Here is a 12,088-nt window from a genome sequence, read left to right on the forward strand (position 1 = left end):
GCATCAGCGCATCAGGGATTCCATGCGACGGAGGGTGGATGCATGTATCCTCGCTAACGGAGGACATTTTGAACATTTCCTGTAACGAAGTGTTTGAAGTCACGCTGGTACGTTCTGTTGCTGTTTGTTTCCATTGCATGATTAATGTGATTTGAAGAGCAGTACTGAAATGAGCTCTATCATGGAAAGGAAGCGTTTCCGGACGCATGTCCACATGATATCTTTTCTTTATTTGCGTGTGAGGAATGTTTCCTGAAAGTTTGGCCGTACCTTTTTGTAACACACTGTATACTTATATGTCCGAAAGAACAGACACCATTAATGACCTGCAGCCGTCTAAAACGAAATTCGAAATGTATATTAATACCTTCAGCTGCAGACGGGCGTTGATATACATCAGTGGGGAGTCCCGACCGGGACTCGAACCCAGGATCTCCTGCTTACATGGCAGGCGCTCTATCCATCTTCTTTTTTCTTTTTTATTCTCATTTTGTTCGTTTTCGTTCGTTGTATCTGCTCGGGGTGGACGTCGCAAGACACCCGTTTCCGTTCGTCGTTGATCCATTAACTCAGTTTTTTTATTACAGGTGCCAGCGTACCCCCTGACCGAACACGCTGAGTACCCTGCCGGCGGTAACTGAGTTAATGGATCAACGACAAACGGAAACGGGTGTCTTGCGACGTCCGCCCCGAGCAGATGGACAAACTAAAATGAACAAAATGATATTGAAAAAAAAAGATGGGTAGAGCGTCTGCTATGTAAGCAGGAGATCCCGGGTTCGAGTCCGGGTCGGGACACACATTTTCACCTGTTCCCGTTGATACGTATCAACGCTCGTCATCAGCTGAAGGTATTAATATATAATTCTAACTATTTATTCTTTCCCACTGGAAACTGCGTAATTTAGGTTAAGCCTTTCTTAGATTAATTTAATCAATCAGCTTGTAATTCTTCCTCCAACCTATTCTCTGTAGATCTCTCGTTGGTGTAGTCCCTTAGAGGAGTTCTTGTAGCACATTTGATTCGTTCAGAGATGCAAGCAAGCTTCCTGTGTGTCTATAATTATGGAGTGGGGTAATTAATGTATTTGATATAATAACCAGGATGTCGTTACAGTTCACTTATACTCTAAAACAAAGAAAAAAGGTCTCGGCACGACGGAGTTATGCGAATGGGACGAAAATCGGAACATGTGACGTACATGCACGCACAAACAAATGATAGCAATTTCAGAAAAATTGCATCCTTCATTCAGGAGAGAGAGCTTCACAAACTGAGCAAGCCAGTAACGTGTTGGTCTACGTCTGGCCCTTATGCAAGCAGTTATTCGGCTTGGCGCTCATTGCTGGAATTGTTGGATGTCCTCGTGAGTGATTCCATGTCAAATTCTGTCCACTGTCCAATTGACGAATTAGATTGTCAAAATGCCGAGCTGGTTGGAGGGCCCTGTTCATAGTGCTCCAAACTGTCTCAACCGAGGAGAGAACCGGCGAGCTTCCTGGCCAAGATAGGGTTTGGCAAGCACGGAGACAAGCAACAGAAACTCTCGACGTGTGCGGGTGGGCGTTATCTTGCTGAAATGTAAGCCCAGAATGGCTTTCAATGAAGGGCAACAAAACGGGGCGTAGCATAACGTATACATACTTCCGTGCTGTGAGGCTGCCACGGATGACAACCAATGGGGTTCCCCGTTATGAAATGAAAAGGCACCATCACTCCTGGTTGCCGTCAGGCTGGTATCCCACCGCCGCCGGCAGAGTCTTCTGACACGTCTTTGGTGGTCATCGGGGACTGTAATCTCTTTGACTGGAGTAGACACCGACATTGGACTGCTGATCACTGGAAACAGGTTGTCTGGTCGGGCGAGTCTTGCTTTAAATTGTATCGAGCGGATGGACGTGTACGGGTATGGAGACAACCTCAAGAAACCATGGGCCCTGTATTTCAGCAAGCGACTGTTCAAGCTGGTGGAGACTCTGTAATGGTGTAGGGTGTGTGCAGTTGGATTGCTTTGTGATCCCTGATACCTCTAGATACGACTCTGACAGGTGACACGTACGTAAGCATCCTGTCTCATCACCTCCATCCGTTCATTCCATTGTGCATTCCGACGGACTTGCGACACCCCACACGTCCAGAATTGCTACAGAGTGGCTCCAGTAACACTCTTCTGAGTTTAAACACTTCCACTGGCCACCAGACACCCCAGACATGAACTTTATTTAGCATATCTGGAATGCCTTGCAACGTCCTATTCAGAAGAGATCTCCATCCTCTCGTATTCTTACGGATTTATGAACAGCCCTACAGGATTCATGGTGTCACTTCCCTCCAGCACTACTTAAGACATTAGTCGAATCTATGCTATGCCGTGTTGCGGCACTTCTGCGTGCCCGCGGGGGCCCTACACGATATTAGACAGGTGTACCAGTTTCTTTGGCTCTTCAGTGTACACACACGATAGTGATGTAGCCACGACTTCTAGGTTAGGTGTATTTCTGTTACAGAAACAGAATGAACTGAACTTAATTAGTTGGATGGGGAATTAAATGTTTTTAAAATACGTTTTTGTCTTCAACAATTTAGATCTATTCTAATAGAATGTAATCAACAATTAAATAAAATGCTTTCAGTACACTCCACACAGTTGGCCCAAGGAAAAAGAAATTGAAATTTGGATCATTGTGACCCATTTGATCCAGTTATGTACGAGATTTTGACGACTTCAGGTAAATGTTAAGAAAGCGAATTATTCTGCTAGCTGCAGCATAAAATTCTGCCCACAATACGAAGAAGATCGCAATGTTTCTCGATATTCTTCAAGCCTCGCCTCCATTATTTTGCGCAACGTCAGGCCGTCTCGAAGCCGTTAGCGCAACGGCGGGACAGTTTAGTTTCGGGGCGGCTCTGGTCTCGCGTGAGAGACAGAAACTGTAGCCCTGGAGAAAGGCACAGACTCCGGCAAGCCGACCGCACAGTCCGGGCTACGATTACCGCTGTACACGGCAGGGACCGACGTATACCTGTACACGCCAGACCAGGGCACTGGGGGGGACCGCTTTCCCTTAAAGGATCCAGACGACTGCCAGATCGCCGTTTCGCTCCTTACGCGGTCCCTTGGCTGTCTTAAGAACACTTCCTCCAACGCGCCCCCGTCGCAGGAAGGAGCACTATTACATCGTCTAGCGGTTACCACATGACTCTGGTCAAAGTTTCCGGGGCTTTTCCATGGCTCCAAGCAGGACTGCAAGGGCGGACATCTGTGGAAACTTTCGTACAATAAGCTTATCCATCGAAGTCTCTGACAATATTTAAAAACAGAAGAATGGAAACAAAACTAGGAGTCGGTTAGGTGAGGACCAGTTTGCCTTTAGGAAAGGATAATACAAGCAAATTGAAACGCCCGCTAAATCCACAAGGCAGAACAGGTGATTAGGAGTGTGGAAAGGGCCAAATAACGTGTCGGTCAGGTTCCCTCAAAATTGTACTTTACTCTAGTTTAATAACCTCTTTAAACCAAAACGGCACATAGCCGAACCTTTAGAACAAAGAGTTTCTAAAAGGCAATTATTTTACGGCTGAAGGCCTCCGAACAAGAAATCTTAAAAATCAACAAAATAAAAATGCAGTTAAAATAGCAAATGAAATAATTAAAATATACTGGGTGTTACAAAAAGGTACGGCCAAACTTTCAGGAAACATTCCTCACACACAAAAAAAGAAAATATGTTATGTGGACATGTGTCCGGAAACGCTTACTTTCCATGTTACAGCTCATTTTATTACTTCTCTTCAAATCACATTAATCGTGGAATGGAAACACACAGCAACAGAACGTACCAGCGTACGGGAAATGTTACAGGAAATGTTCAAAATGTCCTCCGTTAGCGAGGATACATGCATCCACCCTCCGTCACATGGAATCCCTGATGCGCTGATGCAGCCCTGGAGAATGGCGTATTGTATCACAGTCGTCCGCAATACGAGCACGAAGAGTCTCTACATTTGGTACCGGGGTTGCGTAGACAAAAGCTTTCAAATGCCCCCATAAATGAAAGTCAAGAGGGTTGAGGTCAGGAGAGCGTGAAGGTCATGGAATTGGTCCGCCTCTTCCAATCCATCGGTCACCGAATCTGTTGTTGAGAAGCGTACGAACACTACGTCTGAAATGTGCAGGAGCTGCAGCGTGCATGAACCACATGTTGTGTCGTACTTGTAAAGGCACATGTTCTAGCAGCACAGGTAGAGTATCCCGTATGAAATCATGATAACGTGCTCCATTGAGCGTATGTGGAAGAAACTAAAATGTGCTCTAACATGGAAATTAAGCGTTTCCGGACACATGTCTACATAACATCTCTTCTTTATTTGTGTGTGAGGAACGTTTCCTGAAAGTTTGGCCGTACCTTTTTGTAACACCCTGTATATGGTATCACAGCTAGGCTGGAAAGCCTCAGGGCAAAAGTAGAGAGAATAAACATATGCAAGATGCAATACAAGCGGCTGACAGCCACAATTAAATCTGAAAATTTTAAAATATATTATCATAACTTTTAAGGCAGAAGGGCGCAATGTTTTTGCTTGAAGGATAATTTCAAGAATAAGGTTTTAAGCGGATTGAGACCCAAAATTGATTTTCAAAATTCAAAAAATACATAAAGGCCAGTAAAAATAAGAGGATTATAAACAGACAATTAAACACGGGTGAGGAAGACAGTAAAGACAACGGCACTCAGATGCCTCCAGGAAGATCGGTCTGCCCTCGTTCACTTAGGTGAGACGTGTGGTGAGCCCAACTACACTTGATACGTCGGAACCCAACCAGCAGGGGACAGCCACGGACCGATCGACAAAACGACTTGCTTGCCACCAATCAGTACATGAGAACTCAAGCACAAAAGGTTACGAACGTGATTATCCACAATGAAATATGTATTAGGTGTCAAAACTACACACCATGTTGGACAGCGACAACAGGTGAGGAAAGGACACTGCCTGAAATTTACTAGTGGCCAGGGCAGGTAACCGGAACACTAAGGCAGAAAATTCCGCTGGTGCATTCTAATTGTAGTCAACCACTATAGTGAACTGCACCGCATGGCGGCTACATTTCAGCAATAGAAACACTCGGTGTTGCTCACAGGAAATGGAAAATCTCCTCAATTGCATGAATGCACGTGGCTTGGGCAGTTGAAACCACTACTTAACTTTGACGTCCTGGGTCGGCAAGCCACGAAGCTCGTAGCGACCGGACAGCTCCACACACGCTCCGGCACTACGCAGGGACCGCCAGCAGACCCAGCCGACTGCACCGCGCGTAGATAACTTCCCTGGTCCGCAGCAACCGACCGACTCGCCGCAGAATGCCAACAACATCTAAATAGTCGTGAGTGGACATAACGCCAGCTAGACACACACCCTGACAAACACTTGCACGAAGACCTAAACGATACCCAACAGTAACCAAGCACGCACGAAGACAAATCGGGAGTCGATGCCCACACACACACGCACAGCTGGGAAAGGATAATGCAAATCTTCAGAAATATAAAGAAGAATTTCATAGAATTTATCGACCTAGAAGCAAGCGTTGGGCAAGTCAATTAGAGCAAGGACTTCGAAATACTAAGAAAAATACTAAGTTTGTAAGGTATCCTTTAGTTACACGCAAGAGAGAATTTTACTTTATTTCCTGTTTTGATATCTCACCTACTTGAAAACAAAATATCAGCGCTGCGTACAAAGTAAGGAGCTTAGCGAGCGGTAGATTCCCACGCTGGCTAGCAGTGAGGTTGGTCATTTGGCGTTTTCAGAGCCAATGGGATGAGCTGCCGATGCAGAAACCGCTCGTGATGTCAGCAAAAAGGTACGTAGGGAAAGTACATTTACTGTGCCGCGAATCAAGTAGTTGTTTTTAATAAATACTTGCTAATAAGAGTTACTCTTTGCCACTCAGACATTATGCAGAGTCTACAGCTCATAAATACTATCTTTCAGTAATTTTACAATGTCAGGAAACGGTGATGTTAATAAATAAATGAATAACTTTGGAATAACCAGAGATGTACGATCTTATACGAACTGTACCGATTGTATGTTCAAGTTACAGAGAGCCCGCTGTAATATCCACGACACAATGTTCTGGCCACAAGATGTTAAAATGAACTTTTAAATGTACAAACTTCAACAAATATTATCGATACTACGATAAAAAAGACTGTATCGTGTAAAAATGACGATAATTATTTCATTATTTCTGTAATCATTTAATTTCCGTGTGAATTAAAACTACTATCAGAGAACTACATTCATAGACAACGACAATTATAATCTTTTTTTCTTGTCTGTGATAAATGTGGTTCATATTGTTATTTATTATTTGAAAAATAGAGTCGCTATTGTGTAGACGTGGATTTGTATTTATTTCAGTTGTAATCCGATCTAATTAATGTTTTAAGTGTTAATTTTCAGCTCCACAATTAGGAGCGCAGCCATTAGCGCTAGTAACGTACAGCGGAGTTTACTAATAGCTGGTATAAAAAATATAAAACATTTTTTATTGAGAATAATTTTAAATGCTAAAGAATAGAGAGCAAAAGGCATAAAGACTTTTATCTAAATATATTAACTTGATATAAAAGGAATCGAGAATAACAATAGACAAATTGACTATCGTCTGTCTGCCGCCATCTTAGCAAAAACATATCCGCGGCAGTTTTGAATCGAGAATTTTAACAAACATAAATGTTGTTAGATATAAATCAATGGAAGTAAATGTACACTTGTGGTCCCGAATCTACTTTAAAAGACAGAATTCAACTCAGACTGAATCTTTAAAAATAGTGCTCTCAGCACGTTACGTAATATCAATTTATTATTTGCTGATGTATGAAGCCTAATTATTTCGGACGATTTACATGAAATATTTTAATAGGAGACATACGTCAGTGTTGTGCGCGGGTAGTATTTTGTGACTTAATGTTCCTTTTGCTAGAGAAACGTGCTTCCATCTTAAGTAACAGCTGTGTAAAATCTGATAAATGACATGCAATTTAGTGCCTCTCACACGACTTTACACACAACATTTCTACACAACGTCAAGGGGAGATTTCTTTAGCAGAGTGACAAATATTAGCCGGGATAGCCAGCCCCGGTGGTCTAGCGGTTCTAGGCGCTTCAGTGCGCAACCGCGTGACTGCTACGGTCGCAGGTCCGAATCCTGCCTCGGGCATGGATGTGTGTGATGTCCTTAGGTTAGTTAGGTTTAAGCAGTTCTAAGTTCTAGGGGACTGATGACCTCAGATGTTAAGTCCCATAGTGCTCAGAGCCATCTGAACCATTTTATTAGCCAGGATAATCATTTTTGAGATCAAACGAATTATTACGCTGACAATAGGTAACTGGATTTATATTTTTTTGGATCTACCTGAAATATCATCTATAAGTAATTAAAGTCACGAAATACTATAAACCGATTCCGCCACGTCGCCATTGTCGATAGGATGCCTTTTGATCTAGTCACGTGGTAGACCATGCTCTCGTACCGTTAATAGTTAGCTTTATAATTAGCATAAACAACTTCATTTTACTGTTCTTCATAAATAAACGCAGCATTATGGCATCCTGTGTCAAAATTATTTGCTCAAAAAGTTTTTTCCCGCTTCATTATGCACCATGTGATCAAAAAGTCAGTATAAATTTGAAACTTAATAAACCACGCAATAATGTAGATAGAGAGGTAAAAATTGACACACGGGCTTGGAATGACATGAGGTTTTATTAGAACCAAAGAAAAAAACAAAGTTCACTAAATGTCCGACAGATGGCGCTGGACAGCAAAACGTCAGTGACTGCGCATGACAATCGTGTATAAAAGGAGCTGTAACGAGAGAGAGAATCAGATGCGCCAGCAGTCACAGCATGTTGACGTTACCTGAAAAGGCGTTTTTAGTGAAGCTGTATTATCAGAATGGGGAATGTGCTAGTTCAGCGTTACTATCCTATCGCCATAGGAAGGAGATTAGAACGGGTAAAGAACCGTTGACAAATACACCTGTGGCGAGAATGATTTCGAAGATCGAATCCACGGGCTTTTTAAACGATAGACCCCGTAGTGGCCGACCGAGCACAAGGCGTAATGCTTCTGAGACAGTTCAGGAAGGAATGCAGACTGTAGCGGGTTCGTCTATGCACGGGGAAGTCAGCGCTCGTGCAGTCGCACGTCGCACCGGCGTTCCATACACTACTGTTTGGTTGGTACTGAGGCGTACCCTCCGATGCTATCCGTACGAAATCCATCGGCATCATGAACTGTTACCTAGCGATTTAGTGAAGCGGAGGGCATTTGTGGTGTGGGCGTTTCAAAAGATGGCGGAAGATGACGATTGGTTGAGTAACGTGTTGTGGATCGACGAAGCTCATTTCACGCTCCGAGGGTCTGTCAACGCCCACAACTGCAGAATTTGGGCTACCGGAAATCCTAGAACTTTCGTGGAAACTCCATTGCACGACGAGAAAGTCGCGGTATGGGTTGGATTTACCACATCTATCGTTATCGGGCCTTTTTTCTTCGAGGAAATGCGTGATTCTGATTTTGTAACTGCTACCGTGACGGGTGAGAGGTACGCCGATATGTTACAGAATCGCATCATCCCCAGCCTGGCTGATAAACACCTGCTGGAACGTACGATGTTTATGCAGGATGGCGCTCCTCCCCATATTGCTAGACGCGTGAAAGATCTCTTGCGCGCATCGTTTGGTGATGATCGTGTGCTCAGCCGCCACATTTGTCATGCTTGGCCTCCCAGGTCCCCAGACCTCAGTCCGTGCGATTATTGGCTTTGGGGTCACCAGAAGCCGCAAGTGTATCGTGATCGACCGACATCTCTAGGGATGCTGAAAGACAACATCCGACGCCAATGCCTCACCATAACTCACGACATGATTTACAGTGCTGTTCACAGCATTATTCCTCGACTACAGCTATTGTTGAGGAATGATGGTCGACATATTGAGCATTTCCTGTAAAGAACATCATCTTTGCTTTGTCTTACTTTGTTATGCTAATTATTGCTATTCTGATCAGATGAAGCGCCATCTGTCGGACATTTTTTGAACTTTTGTATTTTTTTGATTATAAGAAAACCCCATGTCATTCCAAGCATGTGTGTCAATTTGTACCTCTCTATCTACATTATGCCGTGATTTATTCAGTTTTCAAATTTATACTGACTTTTTGATCCCCCGGTATAATATAGACAGTAGTATTCCACTCTCAGAATCCGACGGCGCTGCTACGGCTCTGCCAACGAGACATAAAACTGCGGGAGTATCTCCACGTAACAGGTAGGAAGAATTCCTGCACGGCGCTTCACTAAAGCAGCTTGAGGACGGACTGGCTTAATCATCATAAAACTCAGGTGGCAAGGCGAGGCCAGTTATACCGTACACCCCTTGTACCACCATCTACAGACTCACCAGGTTAACAATTTCTGGAGGTTTAGAACTAGTGGGGACTTCTTGCAAGCTTCAGGGAAAGGCGGGTGGTCTATTCTACTATATAAAGACGAGTCATAGTTTAACGTTGTTGCCAGAAATTTCGAAATCTACTTGAGCGATTTAATTCATATTTTTATACGATACTCTGGTAAACAGTTGGGTGGACAAAGGCTACTTTTTTAAAAAATATTGAGGTTTATTCTTATTGACGTTTAAAAATCACTGAAACGATGTAGATGACGCTGATGTGTAGGGTTTATAGTAATTATGTGTAATAATTATGCGTTATTTATGGCTGTGTATAATAATTACGTGTTGGCTATGGTTTCTCAAAGCAGAGATCTGGTAGAAAAACATGTAAAGACTCATTTTAGAGACTTTGACATGTTAAGCCGCAATATTCGGAAACATTTTTCAACCTCTCTTTAAAAACTGGTGTATTTCCAGATATATTTAAAATAGCAAAAATTTCACCACTGCTAAAAAAAGGTTCTTCTGAAAAAATATCAAACTACCGACCCGTGTCACAGTTAAGTTCCTTCTCAAAAATTCTAGAAAAACTCTTCTATGACAGGCTTTTAAGTTTCACAAATAAATATGGTTTTAGAAAGTCTAAATCCACACAAACCGCAATTTTCGAATTCTTAGCCTGCATTTTAAAGTCCCTTGATCAACATAAATTAGCTGCAGGTATTTTTCTACATCTGTCAAAAGCCTTTGACGTACTGGACCATAACATTCTGCTCGAAAAATTAGAAAAAGGTGTAGCACATAGCTGGTTGTGTTCATACCTAAAAAACCGCAGGCAGAAAGTATCACTTCAGTATGAATTCAACAAAATGAATAAAACAAGAAATATGGTGTACCACAGGGCTCAATCTTAGGTACACTACTCTTCTTGATTTATATGGACGACTTAGTTGAATATATGAGTCCCACAAAAACTATCCTGTTTGCTGACGACACCAGCATATTGCTCACTGGATCCAGTCCAGAAACTTTGCAGTCCACAGCAGAAGTTCTATGAAAAGCCTTTCTGAATGGTTCACAAAAAACAAACTCATTATAAATACTCAAAAAACTGTGTGTTGTATTTCATTTAATTCCTCCAACTAATCAAATGTCTATTCAAGCACAATTAAAAAATGATCCCCTAGAAAATGTAAGTGCCACAAAAATTTTGGGACTATTGGTTCAGTAAGACTTAAAGTGGGACACACATATAAATAACTTGTCTAGAAAACTATCATCTGTGTGCTATGCCCTAAGAATTCTAAAGGCTACAACAAGCAAAACAACAGTACTCCAGGCATACTACGGACAGTTCCACTCACTAGTTCGACATTGGGATCGTTTTCTGGGGATACTCAACTCACAGTGTAAAGGTTTTTAGAATGCGAAAAAGAGCTCTAAGAATAATTTGTGTCCTTAAAAAGATGGAGTCCTGTAAATCCCATTTCACTGAGATTGGTGTTCTAAATGTTCCAAGTTTATTCATTTATTAAACTTTCTTCACTAGGAACTACCTCCTGAAAACAGGCAGACTGCTACAGAACAAAAAAGGAACACAACTACAGTACCAGAGGGAAATCAAATATACATCAAAAATATCACAGAACAACCACCTGTCAGAGGAACATAATTAACATTGGTGTAATAGTACACAATAAGATACCAGAAGAAATAAAAAATGCTACTCATCCAATATTTAAAGCTCAACTAAAGGCATTTCTAATGAAGCACAGTTTCTATCCTGTCAGAGAATTTCTGAAGACGTAACAAAATTAATTGTAATAGGTACCTATTTTTAATTTGCCTACTGTTTTGCTAATACTATGTATTATTGTGACTTATCTTTGACCGGTCCAGTATCAATTGTACAATTTGTGCTGTATGATACAACTGGACCAATAAAAAATCAAATCAAATCAAATCGAATGAAGGCATCAGTCGAACAAGGAGGCCGACGACCAGCGGAGTTTGCGCAGCAGCAGCAGTCAGAACTTAGACAGATGAACGACCGAGCACATGGGCAATGCTTCCAAGGAGAACAACGACCAGCGCTGTTCGCACATCAGCGGCCAATGCTCCAGGAATTGTCAGCATACTGAACTCACGTTCGTGACGTATCTAGCGATGCAGAGGAAGACGACAGGGCAGTGCCCAACCACGCCAACATACAGGTAAAACAAGGAAAGCCGGCAAATGTGTCGACATTAGTCACCTTTCTGCCGAAAATGTGAAGCGTAGATCAGCGACCGAAGATGTACACTACTGGCCATTAAAATTGCTACACCACGAAGATGACGTACTACGGACGCGAAATTTAACCGACAGGAGGAAGATGCTGTGTTATGCAAATGTTTAGCTTTTCAGAGCATTCACACAAAGTTGGCGCCGGTGGCGACACCTACAACGTGCTGACGCGAGGAAACTTTCCAACCAATTTCTCATACACAAACAGCAGTTGACCGGCGTTCCCTGGTGAAACGTTGTGATGCCTCGTGTAAGGAGGAGGAATGCGTACCATCAGGTATCCGACTTTGATAAAGGTCGGATTGTTGCCTATCGCGATTGCGGTTTATCGTA

The sequence above is a fragment of the Schistocerca piceifrons genome, chromosome 9 (genome assembly GCF_021461385.2).
Source record: "Schistocerca piceifrons isolate TAMUIC-IGC-003096 chromosome 9, iqSchPice1.1, whole genome shotgun sequence".
Lineage (NCBI taxonomy): Eukaryota > Metazoa > Arthropoda > Insecta > Orthoptera > Acrididae > Schistocerca > Schistocerca piceifrons.